This window comes from Trachypithecus francoisi, unplaced genomic scaffold (genome assembly GCF_009764315.1).
Source record: "Trachypithecus francoisi isolate TF-2019V2 unplaced genomic scaffold, Tfra_2.0 Lachesis_group2, whole genome shotgun sequence".
Lineage (NCBI taxonomy): Eukaryota > Metazoa > Chordata > Mammalia > Primates > Cercopithecidae > Trachypithecus > Trachypithecus francoisi.
In genome coordinates this window covers 43,773,513-43,799,367 of record NW_022681465.1, presented here as the reverse complement: position 1 = coordinate 43,799,367, position 25,855 = coordinate 43,773,513, and the positions used below count along the sequence as shown (strand labels likewise).

Below are 25,855 nucleotides of genomic sequence, written 5' to 3'. Positions count from 1 at the left end.
AATAAAAAAGCAAATTGCTTCATTCATCATGTATTTGAAGCAGTTAAAATGAATGAACTCTCCTTTGAGAAAACATCTGACTAAGCAAAATAATGGTTATGAGTTTGGGAAAATGTTTAATGAACTTACTGGTTAAAATGCACTTGTTATTTTAGAGCCCATTATTGTGTGTTTTAAATTAACTGAAGCTTCTTTGCTGAAAGACTTTATTTTTTCTTTTTTTACTTAATATACTAAAATAAGTGACCTTAGTAACTCATGTGGATGCCAAGAAGTTACCAGGTTGGGAAGGCTGGTTGACATAACAATGTGTACCTAGAAGAGTGTGTATCCAGGAATCTTTATATGTATTTATCTCATATCAGTTCAAAGGCAAAGTGATCGATGATCAGACACAAATGTGCTTTAAAGAGCTCATATTGTGAACACTCTGGCTGGTAATCTCTTTCTTTGTGTTCTGTAACACACTTATTTATTGTAGATTGGAGGTTGAAATAATATTTCTGTCTATATATTGAAATATTTTAAACAATATATGTAACCATTTGCTTAAGGCAATGAGAGAAAGTATTTACTTTAAAAATGCAGCTTTATTCTTTTTTTTTTTTTTTTTTTTTTTTTTTTTGAGACGGAGTCTCGCTCTGTCGCCCAGGCTGGAGTGCAGTGGCTGGATCTCGGCTCACTGCAAGCTCCGCCTCTCAGGTTTACGCCATTCTCCTGCCTCAGCCTCCCGAGTAGTTGGGATACAGGCGCCCGCCACCTCACCCGGCTAGTTTTTTGTATTTTTTAGTAGAGACGGGGTTTCACCGGGTTAGCCAGGATGGTCTCCATCTCCTGACCTCGTGATCCGCCCGTCTCGGCCTCCCAAAGCGCTGGGATTACAGGCTTGAGCCACCACGCCCGGCCTTGCAGCTTTATTCTTAACTGCCAAAACTTGGAAGCAAACAAGGAGTCCCTCAGTAAGAGAATAGATACATAAACGGGATCTAGGCACATCCAGACAATGGAACATTATTCAACACTAAAAAAAAAATCAGCTATTAAGCCATGAAAAGACATGGAGGAAACTTAAATGCATATTATTAAATTTAAAAGGTGAATCTAAAAAGGTTATGTACTGTATGATTCCAAATACATGATATTCTGGAAAAGACAAAACCATGAAGGCAGTAAAAAAATATCAGTAGTTGCCAGAGGTTAGTGGAGAGTGATGGATGAACAGAAGGAGCACAGAGGCGTTTTAAGACAGTGAAACTACTCTGTATAATACTCTCACGGTAGATACATGTTATTATAGATTTGTCCAAACCCATAGAAGGTACAACACCACGAGTGAAACCAATGTAAACTATGGACTATGGGTGATAATGAAGTGTCAGTGTGGCTTCATCATCATTTGTAACAAATGTGCCACTCTGGTGGGAGATATTGATAATAAGGGAGGTTATGCATGTGTGGGGAAGGGAGTGTATGGAAAATCTCTATTTTCCACTTAATTTTGTTGGGAACATATAATCTATTACTAAATGAGTTAATGATGACAAGTCAATCTGTGTACCATGGAGAATACTATGTTCCTGCACATGGTAGACATTTAGTAAATATAATGTAATGTTTAATTAAGCTAAAGAATAAGTAAAATAAGAGCTTAGACTAAGGAAAGATGAAGTCATTTTGGCAGGGTTAATCTTAAAAAGAAATGACAACAACAACAGATCACAGCCAGAGACATTTTGAATGAGTTCCTTCATATGAGAATGGGTTTGGGAGTCATGGCATTTGTCATCTGAACAATGAATTATTCTACCTTTTCATTTATAAGGTCTATATGTATATTTACTTTATAGCTTTAAGGTGAGGAATAAACAAGGGGGTACATGGATATTATTCAAATGAATATAACTGAAGTAGTACTTAGACAAAAATTAACTCACAGGATCAAGATTTCTGAAGCATGAACTTGACATTCCATTGTATTCCACATCCTATGGGACCAGTGCATTATCTGATGCATAGTTAGAAACTAGTTAGCATGTGTTGAATGAATAACAAGGAAAATATGGTGACAAGAAAGTACATGCTGGGTAAGAGTGATTTTCTAAGCCACATTGTGAGGAATTGTGGTCAGAATCTTCTGTTTGTTTGTTTGTTTGTTGTAGTTTTACATGACACCCTGCACGGTGGCTCACAGCTGCAATTCCAACACTCTGGGAGGCCAAGGTCAGTGGATCATCTGAGCCCAGGGTTTTGAGAGAGAAGATATGGTGAATCTTACAGGTCCAAAAATAAATAAAGGGAAACTAGTATTGATACCTACTGTGTGTCTTTATAGTTTAAAATATGTGGTAAAAAAATTTGTATATATTATTCAAAAGTGTGTTTGATATTTTGACTGATGAAATTGGGCATTTTATATATATGACAGCCATTATTACATATCCTATAATGTTCAAGAATTAATTAATTCATTCACTCAATGACATTTCTTGAGTGTCTATAATGAGCTAAGTATCAGAACAAAGCATAAAGACAATGGCTTGTTTTCATGACGCTTATATTCTAAAACAAAAAGGTGATAATTATATTGATAATTCTGATTTCATATTTTCTTTATCTATCAGATATCTGATAGACATCAAAATTATATGATAGTATATTCAATTATCTTTTTAAAAAGCATACTTTAAGAATACTTTTACAGTGGCTCACGTCTGTAATTCCTTTGGGATTTACAACTTTGGGAGGCCAAAACAGGCGGATCATGAGGTCAGGAGTTCAAGACCAGCCTGGCCAAATAGTGAAATCCAGTCTCTACTAAAAATACAAAAATTAGCCTGGCATGGTAGTGCGCTCCTGTAGTCCTAGCTACTTGGGAGGCTGAGGCAGGAGGATTGTTTGAACCGAGGAGACAGAGGTTGTGGTGAGCTGAAACTGCGCCGCAGCACTCCAGCCTAGGTGAAAGAGTGAGAGTGCTCACTTCGGCAGCACATATACTAAAATTGGAACGATACAGAGAAGATTAGCCTGGCCCCTGCGCAAGGATGACACATAAATTTGTGAAGCGTTCCACATTTTTGCACATATACACCATGGAATACTATGCAGCCATAAAAAAGGATGAGTTTGCGTCCTTTGTAGGGACATGGATGCAGCTGGAAACCATCATTCTTAGCAAACTGTCACAAGAACTGAAAACCAAACACCGCATGTTCTCACTCATAGGTGGGAATTGAACAATGAGATCACTTGGACTCGGGAAGGGGAACATCACACACTGGGGCCTATCATGGGGAGGGGGGAGGGGGGAGAGATTGCATTGGGAGTTATACATGATATAAATGATGAATTGATGGGTGCTGACGAGTTGATGGGTGCAGCACACCAACATGGCACAAGCATACATATGTAACAAACCTGCACGTTATGCACATGTACCCTAGAACTTAAAGTATAATTAAGAAAAAAAACAAAAAACAAAACAAACAAACAAAAAAAGCAAAGAAAAAGATGAGGGTGGAGCAGAGGAATAAAGTATCAGCTGAAGATTGAGGGGTATAGCTTTAGTTTGAAACTTTGTTAGAAACTGAAAGTGATTTGTGGTTTAATTTGTTAATCCTTGGAATTGGTGGGGGGCAGGGTAATGATGTAAGTAGTTACTTTATAATTCATTATGCTTTTAGTATTCAGTGCACACTTTTATTTGTTCTCCAAATGTGGATTTATATAGTGTTTTTAATTAAGTAAATGTAAATTTTCATTTAAAAAAAAAAGAAAGAGTGAGACTCCATCTCAAAAAAATACATATATATTAAATTAAATTTGCATACAGTAAAATTAACTATTTTTAGCATACAGTTCTATAAATTTAGGCAAATGCATAGAATTATATAACCACTCCCATAATCAAGATATAGAACAGTTTAATGAACCCCCAAAGTCCCTTGTGAAAACAAACTGTTGATAAAGCTTTGAAAATTTATAAAGAAAATAGAAATTTAACCAAGAGTAAACCAATTAACTCACAAATTGTAAAAGTATAATTAAGCTCCATTAAGTGTAGTCTTAAGGCATATTTAACCTCAAGAAACAGAAATCAGTGCAAAGTAATTTAAGTTAAAACAAGGAAAAAACACAGGATACAGTCTTTGTTAGTGAAGACAGCAGTGTCTTTCATAAATGAAACGCAATGTCAGTACTCATGGGAACTTTCTATTTGTTAGTCCACTACTCACTTGATCTTCCTTTTGTGGTCAACATAATTGTTTATCTTTGTAGTTCTCTGAGCAACTGTCCACTCGGTAGTGATGGCTGTTCCAAAAAGGGATCCTCAAGCCATGAGTCCCTGTAATCTTACAGAATCTGTACTCACGTGGAATACACATATGCCGAAATCAGGTCCCAAATTTCAATAAAAAGAATATATGTGGCCAGGGAAGCAAATCAGGTTGCATACAGAATTACACAACTTAGGACCCACAGGAGGGATTGGCAACCTCCTGCTTCATTGCAAAAGTAGTAGTAAGTGTAGTCGAAGTAGAAATTATAATAGTAACAACAATAGTAATTCAAAAATACCAAGGTGGAGAGCATACTTTATTTTAAAGGAATGTCTAGAGTATAGCTATTATTAAAGTGCACTAAGATGATATCTCAAACAAAGGAGGAACTATCAGATCTATGAAAAGTGAGAGTCTCTATGAAGGTAATACTAAAGTAACTAAGTGAGAAAAAAAAGTTGTAGTAATAGTGATCAGTGCTAAAATTAACACAGTCAATGTTTAGAATCTGGGTTATTGAACAAGGGATATTCTCAAAACATATTCCCTGAAGATGATTTGGAGATATGTGTTTGAATAATATTAATACAAATACTCGTATTATAGTCGTTTGGTTGATAGTTTAATCTGAACACATTAATAAACACAATTTTAAGACACTGACAATATAAATAAAACATTAATACATAAAAGTGAGTTCTATACAATAAAACTTAGTTCATTACACTAAATTTTAGATTGCCTGCAACAGTTGATGAAATTATTTGTTTATATTCCTATAATGACATACGTCAGTGATATTGGACTAGAATATTTAGATCATCTACAATTAAAGTTGTGTATCTCATTTATCCTAAAGATCTTGATTTAAAAATCAATGGTATAAATGTAATTACCAGTCACTCTGTCAAGTGTCCAGGAAAAAAAATAATACTGAAAATTTATAAACAAGATGGAAAGAGAGGGATATATCTATATATTGCTTTTCATTTTATTTTAAATGAGATCCAAGATGATAGAGAGAGATTCAAAGCACACCACACCTTTTCCACAAGCAAAAAAAAAAAAAAAAAAGGTGATTCAGCTTGAAAACTGGAAAAAAATCTCAGAGTGGAAAACAATAAGAACTAGAATGTTTGTAGAGTACTTTTTAGGGTCAAAATTGTATCCAAAAATTGTAACTATTAGTTTTATGCAAGTGATTCCTGACTCAGCAAAATAGAAATAAATAACATTTCTAAGGAGTCCTATTTCATATTCATATTTGCATTAATTATGGAGAGCAAATATATTTTAAGCCATCTGCCGTGTTCTCTTCTTTTAGCCTCAGTGGTTCTTGGTACCACAAAATGAAATCTATTCACACACACACATGCATGCCCATGCACGTGCTCACTCACACATAAACACAAAGCAATAAATTGTAAATTTTGTAATTTTCTAAATATAAGACTGATAAAATTTGAAATTAATTGTGGACTAATAGATCTACAACTAACATTTATACCTATATTGATAGGATCACACAAAGTAATAACGATCAGTATAATAAAAATCTTGTGCTGATATGAAGAGTTTAGATACAGTGTCTATAACTTCAGTGTAGATTAGATACATATCTGTGGAAATAATATATTCTACAATTTGGAATATGATTACTTGCAAAATATTTATATTTCTTATATCATCTAAGGATCTTGCTTTCATGAAAGGAATGGATATATATTCCATTCTAAACCTGTATTGAGGATTCTGAGTGTGTGGGTCTTTTCAGCTACAGTCAATGAAATGGACAAAGTCTTTAGAACTTCTGAAAATAGATTTTGAGCTACATCTCCAGAAATTTTTAATTTAAAAAAAAGTGCACGTAGCAGGTAGAGCCTTAACGTAGTTAAATTCTTCATTATTCAATGGCTAATTACTCATTTTGTGGTGACCCAGGTCTGTGACTTCTCCTCTTTTTTCCCTCTGGCTGTCTGCCTTTGGCCATTTCACAGTTGATTAGCACCTTTAACATAGGAGGGGCAGGAGAAGAACATAGGTATGGCTCAAATCAGTCAATTTTACAATTTTGTATTACTGGGACTACAGATTTGGTGAGATTTGCAATTGAAACTAACACATAAAATGGAATTACAGAGGTATTTCTGAATTTCAAATAATTGTTTCCACTCAAAAGTTGATTACACTGAGATGGTATAACTAAGCATTTTTTAAGAATTGATTTTTTGGTAGAAATTTCCTCTGTTCTCTCTTATATAATTACTGAGGGTTCAGTAGTTCACTGTATAATGTAGAGACATGACAGACATAGAATGTGGCTGGATTAAAGCCATGGAAAGAACACATTGCACTAAATTTAATATTGACCACACATCACCAATGATCCCTTATCTTCTTAATGACTTTCTCTCAAGTAAATGAATAATATAATAAGTAAATGTAATACATACATAACATACTGTGTGGTATAACTGTATATGTCACTGTTATCATATTTTGTTTAAGATTCATATTTTTTCATGTATCTATTGTGATTTAATGAATAGATACACAGTTATGGCATAGTTTCTTTAGAAAATCTATGGAGAAATATTTACGTATTGAAATTAAGAAAACAGATATATAAAAAGAACAAGTGATTTTACTCATTTAAGCTCTGTTTCCAACAAATTTAATGTGAGATTTAAATAAGAAAAATATATATTGTGCATGATAATGCCTGGAGCATAGGAAATGATCAACAAATAGCATCATATATTGTTAAGCTTATATAAGTACATATGTATTTATATAATAGTTGTCTTTGTTTATGGTTTCAGGGTAAGAAATCCTGACCTCAGTGCTACTTTTACTGTTGACATGCATGTCTCTCTAACAATCTCCCAAGGGATATTTTCCATTTATACCATGTACAAGCCTCACCCATGCACTATAGAGTGGGGAAACATCTACATTCAAAAGGCAAGAGTTAATAACTGAGTTCTAGTTTTTACTGTGTTTTTATATACTGTGTGACTCTGAGTAAGACGTTTGATTTTTCAGAACTTCAAAACTTGATTTATATAATGACCAAGGCCGAACCTACATCATCATTTGCTGTATCTACTGCTGAAATATTTTGTTACCAACTTATCTCTGATCTTACTGGACCAGTTTTTTTCCCATCAGTGTCTTACATTCCATAATGGTGTAATTCGAATTCGATGTTTTCTTACTTTGCATTGCAGTAATCTTCTTTAATCTGTCTAAGTTTGGGGAGTTTTGGTGTCTTATCCCTTTATTATGGTATTAGTTTATAAAATTTTGTAAAATGGGACCACTCTTACTTTAAGACATGGTAAGATAGTCACCCCTCTGTCACTTACATATCCTATTTTATCTTCCCTTGAAATTGTCTTGCCCTAGTCCAGTTTGTATATCTCACTTTCTTGTCTTTATAGACATTATCTCATATCCTTACCTTTCCCCGTTTTTTGGTACATAAGCAAATTATATTTATAGGAAAGCAAAAATGATATCCTATTTTGCCCTTCTGGAGTACTCTATTTTTTTCTTTTTTGGATCCAGGAACTCCTTACAGAGTCAAGGACATAGTGGGGGGTCTCAGGAAATAGTAGTTGAATTGGTTGGTTGAGAAAGACTACATGATCTGAGTTGGACCATATGAGAAAGTATTGAACACCAAAGTACCTTGATGGATCATTGGATAATTGGAAAGAAAAGAACAAGCGAAAGATGGGGAGACTGAAAGAGAGTAAGTGAGCATTATCGGGGGAAAGAGCAAAATGATCAACGTTAAGAAATGAGAGGTTCTCTGAAAGAAGGGGAGTCTCTTCCAGGGTGTCATGTAGCACCAGATAATCCATGTACCTTCTTTTTTGCTTCTGTTTTTAAAATATAGCACCTTTCTCTAGTCTATTATTTTGTTTTAAACTTATTTGATTAATCCATGCTATGTGCAGTAAATGATAATAAGAAATGTTTGAATGAAAAGTTTTTAGAAAAACAAGAAAGGCCAGTTGGATTAACTTTTTTGTATGTGACTTTATTGTCATACTTTTTCAAGAGGGGAAGATTAAATTAAATAAGATTTTTGTAAAAAATGCATTTTTTTGTAAAAAAGGAAGCAAATTGCTGAGCACAGGTAAATATCACCACAGAACACAGATATTCATGTAAGAAAATCATTCTAATTATAAAAAGAGAGAGAGTACATGCATGCATATACACACATATATGTGTGTGTGTGTATATGCTCTAAAGTATAAACTCATACGTTTTATCCATACACACACAACCACAGAGAGAGAGAAAGAGAGAGAGAGAGAGAAGTCTGAAAATCCAATCTCAGGTACATATTATTATTATTACAGAAAAATAAACAAATCAGTACAAAAACCAGGCTAAATTTTCTATTTCAATGAAATAGCAGATTTGAAGCATTTTCACAATAACCGTGTGTGCTGACAATGAGTAGTAGAAGAAAATGAGAAGTGTTTTCTTATGAACACTTTGTACCTTTGGTTTCTGTATTTAAAATAAAATAATTTCCTTCTTATATTAGATGTTAATTATGACCTTTGACTCTAGATACTAGTGTATAATGACTACTAGGCTTCATAATATCTCTGCTTCTAATTTATCTAAATATTTTGAGCCTATATTTTTATATTTTCAAAACTTAATATGAAATTAACACATCTGATTTCTGAGTAATATGTGATCCTAAATCGTTTGTTACTAAAATCTTATATATAAATAGGATCAAAAATGCAAACAGAAACAAAGAGAAGCATCACTCTACAAACAACTATACTTGACAGGTGTTTGTTTGAGTTTTGTTGTTATTGATAAGCTTTTAAGAGCATTTTTTTTGGGTAAAATTGTATACTCTTCTACCTGCTGTCTCATTTCCAACACAAAAAATTGTTTGTATTATTTCAATTAAAATGATATTTTGGAATTACCATATGTCCCAGGAATCGAATCCTATGTGTATACCCAAGAGAATCAAAAACATATGTTCACACCAAAATGTACATGAATGTTCATATCAACATTATTCATAATAGCCAAAAATGAGAAACAACAGAAAATTCTATCAACAGATGAAAGGGCAAATATAATTTATTACATTCATGAAATGGAATTTTATGCAACATAAAATGGAACAAAGTACTGATATTCTATATGCTGCAACATGGATGAACCTTGAAAATATCGTGCTTAATGAAAGAAGCCAAATGCAAAAGGTCACATATTACGTGATTTTATTTACATGAAATATCCAGAATAGGCAATTACATAGAGAAGGAAAATAAGTAAACTGTTGCCAGAGAATGGAGGAAGGGAATGGAGAGTAGCTGAAAATGAGTAAGGGTTTATTTTTAGGGTTACAAAAAAAAAAAATCCTTCAGCTAGAGGTGATGGTTATACAACATTGTGAATATGCTGAAACCATAAGTTGTACATTTTTAAATGGTGAATTTTATGGTAAGTGATTTATATATTAGTTAAAATATCTAAACACAGTAATATTGGGGTTTGGTTTTATTTTTTAATTTGACTATTTTGGAGTAAAGTTTGCAATATTTTTCAACTTTGGAGGTTTCTCAAACTTAGGAGATAAATTTTATCACTTATAACATTATCAATTCTTTGCAGCTATTTCTTGAATAGTCTTTATTATGGCCTTCAAGCAAGTGCTCATGGTGTTTCCCCTAAGTAGACCTTTTTTTTCTTTTTGAGACTGAGTTTCACTCTTGTTGCCCAAGCTGGAGTGCAGTGGCACAATCTCGGCTCACTACAACCCCCGCCTCCTGGGTTCAAGCGATTCTCCTGCCTCAGCCTCCCAAGTAGCTGGGACTACAGGCGCGAGCCACCATGCCCAGCTAATTTTTGTATTTTCAGTAGAGACAGGGTTTTACCATGGTGGCCAGGCTGGTCTCGATCTCCCGACCTCGTGATCCCCCACCTCTGCCTCCCAAAGTGCTGGGATTACAGGTATAAGCCACTGCACCTGGCCCCCTAAATTGACTTTCCAACAGTAGCAAAAGATGTTGATCATGAGCATCTCATATGCCTACTCCCCAAACGTGAAAATATTAAACATTATCTGAATTTACGAGTGAAAAATGTAAATTACTGGAATGTTGCATCAAGAAAAGAAAATACAATAAAAGATTGTTATAAGTACAGATTTAGGAATACAGAAATAAGGTGAAGTTACAACAAAAATGTTCCTTCCTAAGTTTATTATCTTACTATTGATCATATTTGTATTTTGTAAAAAGTAAGCATATTTAATTGCAGAAGTCTAACGTGACACTTTCCAAAATTGTACAAATTTATCCTTAGAGCCCATTATGAATGGGGTACTGATAAAATGTAATGAAATACGTCCATGTCACAAATCTGATAAATTACTTCCTGCACAATTTTTCATAATATTTCACCTACGAATATCTATTCACAAGCATCCTGGATTTCAAAGAACATTAGTATACTACAAAGTGACAAAACAGTCAAAAGAGGGAAATTCTAAAAGACCTACATTTTTACCTTAAAGCTGGTAATTAAATAGTAGGATAATATAAAATAATGTAAACGAAGATAGAGTATAAGTATCAGTTTGAAATTCCATTTTCTTAGAAATTATTCATCATTTCATAGAAATATATAAGTGCCTAAAGAATATTCACAAGTTTCTGTTTTCCAGACAAAATGTATCTTATCCCATTCCTGTGCAAATCTTGCATACCAACCAGGTTTGTCTTTTAGCAAGAGTCTAAAAACTCAAACATATCTAAAAGCCATGAAACAGACGGCCTGGAAACTGCCTGGAATGATGAGGACCACAGTGAACTCTGAAGTGCATACTCATGTGAAACGAACAAGTGCTATTCGGAAGAAGCAGATTGTGTTAATGTGGATATCTAAGCCTAGAATCCTGAAATTCTATTTTTAAGAGAAAAATTACAATGTGAATTTTCATGTTTCATCATTAAAATGCTTTATTAAAACACTAAACATGGCCACAAAGCTTTATGGATAAAACAGACAATATCTGGATATTTTGCATGAATCATAAAACAAGAAAAAGGAGTAAGGAGTTGGCACCATATGAATCATTATAAAAAGGGAGAAAGTGCAAAAATTTATGGTGTAAAACTGAGAAAATATCTCTGTAATATATGTGCCTACTGTTTTTAAATAAAACTTAAGTTTTTGTATTAAATTATTTTTAATGATTATAATGTTTGTTATAGTATTTCAAAAGATATTTTAAATGGTTTGCAATTAAACTTGATTATTTAAACACTAGGAAAAAAACTTAATGTTCTTCTGTACGTTACAAGTCTGAAGGTGATTTTAATACCCCACATCTTTATGTTTGAGCCGGCAGCCAGCAGTTGAAATTGACATGTAAGAGTTCTTCTAAGTCCCAGATGCTAGCTGCCAACTGCCTTTTTGTTCTTGTTTCCTTGGAAACGGAGGTTGGTTTCATGAAAACAAGGTAAGTACAACTTTTACAGCAGAGAAGTGGAACGCTCCTTTGTCAGTTTCAGCTTGCTGGCTGAGACCTGTAAGTACAGCCTTCCAGAATAGACTGAAGTTGGAAGCCAGTTGAGGCACATCAGAGTTTATGGCAAAACATCAGTACATATGTTCTTCCTATTTAAATTTAATGTGGGAAAATGATCCAATAAAAGATTAAAGTGATGAAAATTAACACAACAAAACTTTATCAAGTCAAAAACACTTGGAGCCTAAAGTGAAAAACATGATATAGCACATTTAATAATGAAATGCTTTTAAGTCTTCAATAATCTCAAACATACTCTTTCTGAGCAATTATCTGGGTCAGTTGTTCTCAGATATGACATACTTCTCAGTGGCAAGAATGGCTCACCCTGCATGACTCTGGGGAGAGATAAGGAAAAAAATAAGAAGTGAAATGAGGCATTCTCCCCCAGCAATGTTTTGCAAAAGTTCTTCAGGTGATTCTGATTGGTCTCAATTCCTCTTCTTTTAAAAAATCACTGACCTGATCTAATCAGCTAATTTTAGGGAAAAGGACACCAAGGCACAGAAAGATAAAGTTAGTCAGCAAACTTGAAGTCCAGCTAATGGTGAGTCAGGCAGAGAATCTAGCTCTGTTTCTGCTTCAAACGTTTTCCTTTTTATACGATGATACAGATGGTTCCCCTTGTAATTATTTCAAAATTCACTTGGTCACGTTATTTTTCTTTAGTATCATCAATTGAATGTAAAAAAGTGTACTCATGGTATCTGTAATACCATGTATACTATATGTATCATAAGGTAATGATACATATAATTATGTATTATAAGATACAAGTATTTCAACAGTTATTCTGGATTTCAACAGTCACCCTTTTTTAACACCATAGTTAATTTGTCCATGCTATATACATAATGAGCTGGAAAATGTAGCAAAATTAGGAGAGGGCATATCTTACTTTTTTAAGTTTTAACTTAATCAGTGGTGGTAATTTTGCTTGACTTCAGTTTCATCCACAGAATTTATTTAGGAAAAAATTCACCTTCTAAGAGTTGAATCATATTGTGTGAAGATTCTTTGTATCCCTGAAGTGAATTGCTGGCCAAAACAAAGGCTGTAAAAGCCCGTGGCTACATCTGTTACCTGTTTAGGTGTCTTTAAAACATATTTACATTTAAAAAATTGGAATTCCCTTTCCTCTCTTGGTCATCACTTGGTAAATTGTCAGTATGGTCTGATCTTTTAAGAAAAACTGTCTCTTTAAAATCATGATAAAACCCAGAACTAAAAAGCTAATTTCTATTTCAGTGAATCAAAGAACAGCGATTAAACACAAGGTTCCTTCAATGATGTTCTATCACAGCCTTCATGTTTCCCATCACACTACATATGGTCCAATTGTTTACAGATTACAAAAAAAATCCCTGCTCAGATGTTAAAACAAGATGTTTTCTTCACTTTCAAATGGCAGGCTGACTGCCAATTTTTACAATTAGTTATTCTGTGCAAAGAAAAAAAAAGAAGTTTAATTATCACAATTTCTCATGTTTGGACATTACTCTGTGATGGGCGATCAACCTGAGAACTGACAGAAATGAACTCTGGTTCATGACATTGGTGGAAGGCTCTTGGGAAGACAGCTTTTTGTAAGAGAGAAAATAGCAAAATAGAAAGGGGAAAGAAGCTTCGCCAGAAATAGGTATCGAAACATCAAGGCAAACCAGCCACCTGCCAGTGATGCTGTTTCCCTGTGGCACCGTCTGGCAGGCAGAATTTCACAGTGTTAAACAATAGTGCTGTGTACACCATGAGTGCACCTATCAGTGGGTCACTGGCTCTCTAAAAAGACTTGCTGATGGAGGTAGAGTGATTATAGGAGAGCAACAAACTGGTGGTAGAAAGCCTCCTGTTCAGATGCCAGATTCCTCATATTGCATGAGCTCAAAATTGGCATTCTCATTTTTTAAAGGAATTATTTGCATCTGCATTAAATTATGATAGAATTGTTAACAGAAAGTTGAAGAAAATAGATTAATGAACTATATACCTAGAATTCCATGCCCCTCCCCGCCACACATACATCAGTATCCACTCTCCCTCAAGCCTCAAACATGCAAGCCCCCAAGCTGTGCATATAATAGTCAATTTAGAAATTACTATTTGGATAAATAGTACATCCAAAATGATAACCAGTGACCACAGACAGAGGATCATTGCTGGTGGAGTTAAATCATTTTACTTCATTTTGATTGCCTTCTAATAGAGTTATATGTTAAGAATCAGAGTTTTAAGAATTATTTGGGACAGTGATAATAAATATTAATTTCAGGAAGAGTTGGGCTAATGCAGTGCCCACCAGAGCTTTTTTTTTTTTTTTTTCATCCTGTCTCTTTTTGTAGATGGAAGTAGCTGGATGCCAGTTTTCTGAGATTTGCCCAAACATGGATGACTCGCATGTTACTAAAGGATTATGCTGTGTCAAATGTTTTCGTTTCATTTATTAGTTAAGACATGTAATTCAAAACTCTTTGGCCACCTCTAGAGGTAAGTATCTCATTAAGATTATGTAAAAACTATTAATAGTTTCACAATTGAAAACATAAGTATGTGCCTATGTGGGGAGGAGGGGGCATTCAAATGACAATTAACAGAAACAGAGTAACAGAAACTGCAATCTCTCCCCTACCTCTAGGTCCGTTCCCAAGAGTAACATTGTTAGTCTCACCCCAATTCTATTTAGAATTTAGTGCTATTCATCTATATCCTGATTTAATCATTGTTAAAACAATTAATTTTGCTCTCATTAGGAAAAAATAAATAATTTATCTAAAACCTATCTCTTTTCCTCTTGTACATTGAAGGTTTGTTGTAATTTTCCATTCTACTAATGATTCTCATTTTAAAGCATTCGAATTGATGTTAATTGCATAAGGAATACAGTAATATTTCTTCCTAATAAAAATATAAAATGTTGCAAATAAGGCTATTACCCCTTTCTTATTTTGATCTACACAAACAATTGAATATTTGTAAGGCTGTGATACAATAATCACAAATAAGTGATACAATAATCACTTTGGCCTCCCAAAGTGCTGGGATTACAGGCATGAGCCACCGCGTCTGGCCAACATTTACTTTTAACATGTTACTGAAACCACTGTTCAGGTTGAGTATGTACATAATGGAAGCTGACTCAAAGTTTAACTACTCCTATCGGAAAAAAAACTATGCATTCTCATATTGTTGCCCATCCATTCATTTATTCATTCATTAAATTGTTTATGTATTAATGCAGAGCCAGATATTATGAATACTCAGATGATTAAGAACCATATATTACTCTCAAGAATCCACTGTGAAGTGAAAAGATCAATGGTCAGTCACAAACATCAATTCCCAAGCCAATATTAAGTCATTAGATCAATAGTAGCCAATAATAGGACCAAGCCTCCTTCCCTTTGGACTCCTATCCAGCTGTTGCCTCTGTCAGCAATGCAGCTTCCTAATGTATTTGGTATACAAGCTTTTCTAGTGTTTTCTTTACTTTTTTTTTTTTTTTTTTTTTTTTGAGACGGAGTCTCGCTCTGTCGCCCAGGCTGGAGTGCAGTGGCGCTATCTCGGCTCACTGCAAGCTCCGCCTCCCGGGTTCACACCATTCTCCTGCCTCAGCCTTCCGAGCAGCTGGGACTACAGACGCCCGCCACCTCGCCCGGCTAGTTTTTTGTATTTTTTAGTAGAGACGGGGTTTCACCCTGTTAGCCAGGATGGTCTCGATCTCCTGACCTCGTGATCCGCCCATCTCGGCCTCCCAAAGTGCTGGGATTACAGGCTTGAGCCACCGCGCCCGGCCTTCTTTACATTTCGAAGGCCTCTGCCACCACTTTTTAAAATTTAGTTTATTAATTGTCACTACTTAAGTTAATCTTTGTTCTAGGAGACGTATTTTCTCAAAAAGATCTAGAAAGAGATAAGTTTCATTAATAGAGACATTTTCTTCTTAAAAAGTTGCCGGAAACCGTTTTCTCATGCTTCTAAAAATAATTATTTTAAGAATAAGGTGGTATTCCAATAAAGGTCTTAATTAACATAAACTTAATAAAATTTGACCTAACGAGGGTTTACTTAATGTAGGCTTCATTAGAAATGTCTTTTATTCTAAAATATTAAACCTAATCAACCCAAGCAAAATTACTCAGCATGCTGAATATGATACTGAATGTAGTTCTGTACAGTGTTTTCTTTAAATTTGAAAGGTCAATCCAGACTATCAAACCATGACCAGCAATTACCCATTACAGGATTGTCAACAATTTTAACTTTGAAAATAGTAGACAGAAAATAGGAGTTCACAATTCTTTGCTGAATGAGTGAATGGGAGCTGGAACAGGACTCAGGCAACCTAGTATAATTACAACTAGTTTGTATTCCCTGGCCCGAGTACCTCATCTGCAGAGTGAGATACTTGGATACCTTTCGATTGTAACATATTTTGTACGTATTAGGTTGGTGCAAAAGTAATTGCTTTTGGCCTTACTTCCATGGGCAAAAACCACAATTACTTTTGCACCAATCTAAATACTTTCTATATACTGGTGAAGACAGAAATTCAATGATTCAAAAATATAATAGGAATGTTTTTCCCCTCCAAGTACATTCAGTTTAGAAAAATTGCCAAAATTTCTGTCTGTGATAGTTCTAATATTGAAAAAGTAAAGGTAATATAAACCATAACAAACAGCAAAAGTATATTTTATGTGATTATTTTGCTCATTTATTCCCCAATAATACATGACTATTTCCTGTGTGACACGCACCCCACCAAGTGCTTAGTATGTAATATAAAAATATAGACATACCTCATTTCATTGCACTTTATTTTATTTTATTTTGTATTATGCTTTTTACAAATTGAAGGTTTATAGAAATTATAGAAATTCTGCATCTAGCAAGCCTATCAGTGCTCTTTTTCTAATAGCATGTCCTCACTTTGTGTCTCTGTGTCACATTTGGTAATTCCCACAGTACTTCAAACTTTTTATTATTAATATATCTGTTACAGTTATCTGTCATCAGTGATCTTTCATGTTGTTTTGTAATTGTATTGTATTGTAATTGTACTGGGGCACCCAAACTGTGCCCACAGGACATATAAGATGGCAAACTTACACAGTAAATGTTCTGTGTATTCTGACTGCTCCACCAACTAGACATTGCCATCTCTCTCCATCTCCTTAGACCTCCCTATTACCTAAGACACAATATTATGGAAATTGAGTTAATTAATAACCCTACAATGACCTCTAAACATTCAAATGGAAGGAAGAATCTCATCTCTCTCACTTTAAAGCAAAAGCTATAAATTATTAAGCTTAGTGAGAAGGGCATATCAAAAACCAATATAGGCCGAAAGCTAGGTCCCTTGTGCTAAAAAACCAATTTGTGAATGCAAAGGAAAATGTATTAAAGAAAACTAAAAGTGCTCCTCCAGCAAGCACACAAATGATAAGAAAGTGAAAAACACCTATTGCTGATGTAAAGAACGTTTGAATGGTATAGATAGAAGGTCTAACAAGCCAGATTTCCTTAATCCAAAGCCTAATCCAGAATAAGACTCTAACTCTCTTCAGTTCCACAAATGCTGAAAGAAAGAGATGAGGAAGCTGATGAAGAAAAATTTGAAGCTAGCAGAGGTTGGTTCATGAGGCTTAAATAAAAAAGCCATTTCCAAAACATGAAAGTGCAAGGTGAAGAAGCAAGTGCTGATACAGAAACTGCAGCAACCTATCCAGAAGATCCAACTAAAATCTTTGATGAATGTACCTACATTAAACAATAGATTTTCTATGTAGTCAAAATAGCCTTCAATTAGAAGATAACGCCATCAAGAACTTTCACTAATAAAGAGAGGTCAATGCCTGGCCTCAAAGCTTCAAAGGACAGGCTGACTCTCTCATAGGTGAAAGGGACTTGCCTCGTCTCATCAGACTTTGGACTGTGGACTTTTGAGTCAATGCTGAAATGAGTTAAGACTTGGGGGACTGTTGAGAAGGGATGACTGTATTTTGCAATATGAGAAGGACATGAGATTTGGGAGGGGCCAGGATTAAAATGATATGATTTGGATTTGTGTCCCTGCCCAAATCTCATGTAGAATTGTAATCCCCAGTGTTAGAGAAGGGGCCTGGTGAGAGGTAATTGGATCATGGGAGAGGATTGCTCTCTTGCTGTTCTTGTGATATTGAGTGAGTTCTCAGGAGATCTGGTTGATTAAAAATGTGTAGCACCTCCCCATGTGCTCTTTTCCTCCTGCTCCAGCCATGTAGGACGTGCTTGCTTTCCCCTTACCCTAAGACTTGATTCTAAGTGTCGTGAGGCCTCCCCAGCCATGCTTCATGTACAGCTTGTGGAACCATGCACCAATTAAACCTCTTTTATTTATAAATTACGCAGTCTCAGGTAGTTCTTTATAGCAGTGCGAGAATAGACTAATACAATAATTCTATAACTACAGTTCTTTGTGAATTGGGATTTACTCTCTTCATTTTTTTTTTTAAACTGAAACAAATGCAGAAATAAATCAGGAACTTCTGCTACCAGTCATGATTGAAAAACAGGAATGAGATTTACCCTCCTACCTTAAATAACTAGAAATCTGAGCAAAATATATAAAACAGTGCTTGTCAGGCAATGGACAACAGACTGCTGACTGCAGAGATTCCTGAAAAAAGGAAAGTAAATGATTAAGAACATTGAAATTATTTCTAGTAGGAAATCTTTTGTTTCAAAGCTAAGTCACTAAAATATCTAAAAGCAGCTCATATTTCTTTTCCTAAACATAAATGTCACATGATAAGCAAACAAAACTTACAGTATAGTGTTTCTTGCATAATATTTTCAAAATGCCACATACTACTTTTTCTATTGCATACATTTTTGTGATTCTATTATGTGAGACTCTGCCAAGCCAATCTAGTTGGCATTTAATGACTTCTGACTTATATAAGTACTAGTAGAATGTTTACCTTTAAATTTTAACTGCATGTATGTGCATATGTTTGAATTAAGGAATAAAGAATGGAAGAAAAAGAGAGGAAAGAGAAAGAGGATTGCTGAAGAAGAAAGATTATTTTTTGAAGGTCAGAGGCAAAATTCTCAAGACAGAAAATATTTAGAAGTACATTAAATATATCCATAAATGTAGCCAAGTAAGCTTCTTGGAGAGCTCTGAATTATCTTTGCAACACAATTAATTCATTACAGATATTCAATAATTTTTCTATATAATTTTTTCTTAAGGCTATAATAATCATTACAATGATGAAGAAAAACTATACAAAAGAAATTCAACTCAAACTAAAAGAGTTTGAAACTAGTTGGTGTAGTACAAGGGGATTATGGACAGAAGTAGTATAGAAAATTAGTAGGAAAGAAAAAGATGAACCCTCATTCTGGTCCTAGAAAGCAAGGATGTGGGGTTTAAAGTTTATTCTCTGAGTCAGTCATCTCCAAAAAATGAGTTGTTTTCTATTTGCAAATGATGAACCATTGAGGAAGCAATCGTAAAAACAAGTTTTTAGCATTTATTTTCCTAAATATAACAATCATATGATAAACAAATAAAACTTTGTATTAACTGCACATACCCAGTAGCTACAGATATATAATTTAGAGAGAATTATACATCTGGATGTATGTTTAATATATATATATTGTGTGTGTATATATATATATTTTTTTCCCCCAAACTGGAATTAAATGATCAAAAATTATCAAGATCATAGTCCTAAGCAAAGAAGGAAGGGGCAATTGAAACTTCTTGAGCAAAGGGATAACAGGATCAAAGCAATGATTTAGGAAAACTCTTTCATTTTTCGTTTGTGGAGTTGTTCCCAGTTTCACTACTTTAGGCAATTAGAATGATTCAACCTTTAGAAGTCTCATCCTCTTTTGCCACAGCTGTCACAGCCTTTCTTGCCTCCATTGGTGCAAAAGGAAGAGGCTGTCCTGAGTGATCATTTGGGAAAATTTTAAAGGGCAATAATTTGAAATGTTATTTTATAAGAACAAAATATGAAGAGCAGACCTTTTCATCCTTTATGCAGCATTGATATTCAGGCTGTGAGAACTGCAAAGGATAATCAGGCATTTGTTTGTGGGATAACTACCAAAATACATTGTGTGCTTTATCCTAGGTAGGAGAGGAAGCTGGCAGTGTTCTTTAGCTTCTGAGAATGCTGTCTAAAGGCATGGCATGGAAGGAATTTACTTAGCTTTCTGTTTTGGAGGGGATTTCAGCCTGCTTCAGTTGACTATAATGTGTAAACTACTCTCAGTATAATATCAGTGTGTGTGTGTTTCTAAGTGAATTAAAGTTACTTTGCCAGAGTGAGGAGGGCCTGGTATTTACTCTTAACAATTAGCAAGCTTGAGAAAATACTTAAATATCAAGGAATGATCATGCTAAACGTATAGTAAATTTGCATATTAATGCTGCTAAAAGAGAATGAACACAAATACAAAGACTAAATCAAAGATATCCCTCATCTTTCAGATGCTGACTCGAGTTAAGACATAGAATTTAAGAATGCATGATGGAATTAAAAGCTAAAAAATGTGTATTTCAGTTTATAAACATTTCTATTACTTGAAAAAATATGTAAAGCTAGGCATAGTGGCTCACACCTATAATCCCAGCACTTTAGGAGGACAAGGCAGAAAGATTGTTTGAGCCCAGGAGTTGAAGACTAGCCTGGGTAACATAGGAGACCCCATCTCTAACAAAGAAAATAATGATAATTACGTGGGTATGGTGGTGTATACCTGTGATCCTAGCCACTGAGGAGGCTGAGGTGGGGGAATCTCTCGAGCCCCAGAAATTGAGGCTGCCCTGAGCCATGATCATGCCACTGGAATACAACCTGGGCAACAGAGTGATACCTTGTTTTGAAAAAAATTATTTTTTGAAGTTTCCTTTTAAAATTAAGAATTTTAGAATTTCTATATAAAACAAGTGCTGTGAAAATAGTGATCATATATTTTTGATATATGGTTCTAAATCTATGGATCTGTGCTGGCCAATATAGTAACCACCAGACATAGGTAGCTAATTACATTTCCAGATAAATTATTCAATTAAAAGAGCCTACATTTAATAAAATTAAAAATTTAGTTCTTCAGTAATGCTTGCCACATTTCACATGTGGCCAGGTGCTACTGTTTGGGCAGCTATATCATACCATAGTATTAGTATAGACTAACATTATTTCTAAACTAAATCTGAAAATAATTTGGGATCTTGTGATAATAAAATACTTGATATTATTGTCTACGTTTACATTTGTGTATGGTTTCCATAAACAAGAACTATTTCAATAATCAAAAAGACTACTAAAGTCCTTTTTATTGTAGGAATGCTGAAATGAAACCATTTTATAGTTTTACATACCAGAGTGGTGCTGTAGATAGTAACAAATTATTATCATCCATTTGATTAATTCATAATGCATGCCACTTGAAATAATGGGATTGCTACAATGGTCTGTTATCATTCTTTCAATTAAACATGAAAATAATACATTTCACAAGCATCAAAATTAATATTCATTTGGCATTCTATCAAATTACTTCATAATTATTGTGAATTTCTCAATTAGAACTATAAACCCTTGTCTTACTCAGAATAATATTAACAGAATTTTAAAAATAAAAGTACAAAGCAGGTCATTTAAAACACATCTGTTATAAGTTTGATAAGTAATCATTATAATTAATGCTTTTACTGAAGATTTTACTGCAGGAGTTCAGTTTGTTTGTGATTTAAAAGCCTGTCTAGAATAGGTATGTTACTATTAGGCAAGTTTAAACATAGGGAATTTAATATATGACCAAAAGACAACAGGATATGACTCAGAAGGATATAGTCAGTAGTTTAATCCTATTACATTTTAGGTATAATTTAACCCAACCACCCAATTTTATTGATGAAGTGATTAAGATGTATGTGTGTGTGTGTGTGTGTGTGTGTGTGTGTGTGTGTGAGAGAGAGAGAGAGAGAGAGAGAGAGAAAGACAGAGAGAGAAAGAGAGAATGTGTTTGTATAAATTAATTGGCTAACCCAAAATAGAGCCTAGTTTTCCAGACTACTGAGACAATGACAAGATTCTTTTATTTCTGTACCCTTGTCAAAGAGGCTGAGAAAGGTGACATTAGCTTAGCAAAAATAAAAAGAAAAAAGAAAAAAGAAAGAAAGAAAAAAAAAGGAAAAAAGAAATCCAGTGCCTTGTCTTATCATTAGCCATTCGAATATGGAACATAGTAACTCCCAAGGTTACACATAATTCATATCTGACATTCATGACTATAGGAATAAATGTCCAGTAAACTGCACATAAATCATTATAAAATAACTCCTTCACACATTAACAATTAGAGTGGTAGTCAAAATGAAAACGATAAATTCAAAGTCTTGACTTAGCGTATCAGATCCTGAACAATCTGGCTCCAACCTAATTTCTATTGCTTATATAACTAAACAAAACTTTGCTTTAATCAGTAAATTTTCAATTCAATGAACATTTATTATGGTTGCCTACTATGTGTCTAGAATTGTTCCCAACATCAAAGATGGCCCAAGAAAGAAGGCACTGTTACTCTCTTCAAGAAACTGAGCAGGATGGAGAAACAATTATTTCTCTCTTCCTGGAGGATATTAACTTTATTATAAGAGAAAATAAATAATTCAAAAAGATAGTAAGAGCTGTGACAAACATCCCTCCTATGGAAAACATAAAATGGAGTTAACCCAGGGATTAAAGAGATAATACAAAATTTGAATTTTAAATAGTGAGGTCTGAGATGGGTATTCTAGACAAAGGTCACCCACATTTCTCCTAAGGTTCAGACCCATTTACTGAATTGCCTCCTCCATGCTTCTTAGATGTTCGATAGTTTCATTAAATTTAATATACTATAATTTAACTAACTACCTCCCATTTTTCCGAAGCCTGCATTTCTCCCTTCTAAACTCCTGAACAAGCTAGACATCTGATGTCATCCTTCGCTCCTTTGCCCACATAGTTTACTTCCCTTCAACTACAAAATACTTCTAATTCCACCCTGAAGGATCTTTCAAATCTATTCTGTTGGCACCCATCTTCCCTATCCCTAATTTTGTTCAAGGCCCCATCATAGTTCACTTGGATAACTGCAATTACTTACAGTAGGTCTCTTCCTTTAATGTTACCATTCCTCCATCCCCTTTATGAAGATAGAGTAATATTTTGAAAGGCAAATATGAACATGCCACCTCTTGCATAGAACCCTTTGATAGTTCTTTATTGCCCTGAACAGAATGAGCACTGCTAATCTCTCTACCTCATCTCAGACACCTGCTCTGCTATCTAGCAATGAGGAAAGTGTCTGAGTTCCTTCAACCCAACGTTCTCTTTACCTCTGGGGTCTTCTATATCTATAGAAGGCAAGGGGGAGCCAGTGTATCATATGGCAAGAGATGGAGCAAGAGGGAGAGAGAGAGGAGGTATCAGACTCTTTAGAACAAACTGATCTCACATGAACATAGAGTGAGAGCTCACTCATTACTGCAAGAACACCACCAAGCCATTTACGAGAAATCTGTTCCCACAATGCAAACACCTCCCACTAGGGCCACTGCCAATATTGGAGGTCACTTTTAAACATTAGCTTTGGAGGGGACAAAACATCTAAATTATATAAACTAGATTCAAAGATATTATATTTTTAGCAATTCTGAATAATTTTTTTGAAAGCATCTGATATGAAGCAAGTGCAATTCTCAAAAACTTCTTATCTCCTTCACCATCTTATTAGAGAAAGTCTCCAAATGTCAGAAGACGCTTTTTGAGTATTGCTGGAGAGCTTATATTTTACCCATTTCTTTGACTAGAAAGAAAATGAGAATATTCAGCAGAGTAAAAGTGGTAGAAAAAGTTGTGATTACCTCCCAATTGCCCTACATCCCCAACTGCTATTCACTAAACAGACTGAAATCTCCCTCAGCTGCAAACCTCAAGAAGTAAAGACATATGTCAGGAAAAGGCTCACATCCATGTACCCATAGTAAATTTTGTGTATGGGAGAAGCAGAGAACCATCTTGGAGAAGAAAATCAATGCTCTCTTAATTGGGTGTTCTAAGAGGTTAGAACACTGAATGAAGGCTGGGGCTTGTTAGTTCAAATTAAAAACAATGATTTTAGTGTGAGTATCAGTTGACCTAGAAGGAGGGAAGTAAGAATGTGAGAAGGAGAGTTATAATTGTATTGTGCTGATGAGCATGTATATATCTCTCATATGTAAAAGCATCTGATATATAGATGATTCTTTACAAATACCCATTAATCATATTCACTCCCAGAATACAACTTTTTGTTCACTATCTAAATGCATTTGTATGTGTTTGGCTATGCTAAGTACTTAAGTTATATTCTGCCAAAGGAAGTATAACATATGTGATATAAGGTTAGAGATCGAGAATATTCCAGAAACTAAGAATCATTTCTCTTCCTATGTATCTCAAAATGCTCTCTCTGTGTATGTAAAAAGAATCCTAAATGCATCTGTTTTGTTCTGCTACTCACTGGCACTAGCACTCAAGAGAATCGTGTAACTTCCTTAGATCTCATATGTAAAATGAGGCACTTCATTATTTCACTTATAAACTTCCATGTGCACACACCTAATAAATTTATCATGCTCATAGAACAAGATGTACTCATGATAGAGATGTGAAATCAGCTTCATACATCGTGACATGTTTATAGTATCAACCTTTAAGTGTGTGTATGTAGATTTATTTTTGCTTGTAGCAATAGTGCAGTACCCATACCTTTAAAATAAAGGGGGTCCTGCATTGTTTATATTCTAAAAGCCAACTAGTTAAGATAAAATTAATGAACTTGTAACTGTATTTGGGTAAAATTAAAATAAATATCAAAAATATAAGGAGTTGTTCACATGTCTCTTTTCTGGTTAAGCGTGTCGATTTTCAGATGGGCCTGCTGAAAAGCTTGAATTTTTTTTTTTCCTTGCCCAGTCTTTAAGACTATTGATTCTGACTTGCATAATATCATACATTTAACTGTAGTATTTGTTGAACTAATCAATGGATAATGAGCAGAATACACTACTTTTACACTAACAACAACTAGTTTTATATTCTTTTCTCTTTCAAACTCTGTAAAGCTATATGTTCAAAGATAACATATTTCAAAAGAAACCTTTAAGGGTTTTTGTTGTTTTTTAAATTGATCTAACCCTAAGAATGCATTCAATTGGCCACTGCCGCTCATAAGAGTGTGTTTAAATGTTAATTATCTCCTCTTGATCCTTGATATTTTTTTTGCATCAAGAATGGGTCAATGCACACTTGTATTTATAGAGTCTCTCTTTGAGTGATTCATTGATCCTGATATGTTTTGGATTCTAAGATGAGAAATTGTCAAATATTACATTAGTTTATTTATGATATTTTTGGAGAAAATAGGCATTATTTTTTAAGGAAGAGTGTACACTGATTCTAAGAAGGACTCACATTTATAATATGTGGAAATATAGGAAGAAACACTGTGACTTAGAAAAAAGGAAAGACATATATGCATATTTATTTGTACATATATGTACATGTATTTCCATCTGTATGTAAATACATATATACACACACACACACACACACACATATACACCATGTTAACAACTTCAGACACAACTTACTTCTTTGTGGTTTTAGCATTTGATGCCTAAAATAACTAACCTAGGAAAGATAGTTCAACAGATTGAATTTTGAGAAAGAAAAGAAAAATTAGGGTTGCAGATTTTAATCCCAGATATGCCACTTCTTTCTAAACTATATGGCCTTGGAAAGTTACCTAGTTTATCTTACCTAGATTCCTCATTTGTGACTAGGTTATATTAATAATATTCCATATAGTGTTGTTATGAAATAATACATAGAAAGTTCTTAGGATAAAGAATGTATTGTGTAACTGCATATATAGGTAACACAATTTTAAATTG

General features: G+C 34.2%; 1 non-coding gene across 1 annotated transcript; it reads left to right on the top strand.

The window, feature by feature from the left end:
- Window positions 1-2,969: 2,969 nt before the first annotated feature.
- Window positions 2,970-3,076, top strand: LOC117066332. Its single transcript, XR_004430292.1, has one exon. It is a non-coding gene; the product is annotated as a U6 spliceosomal RNA (small nuclear RNA).
- The last annotated feature ends 22,779 nt before the right edge of the window (window positions 3,077-25,855 follow it).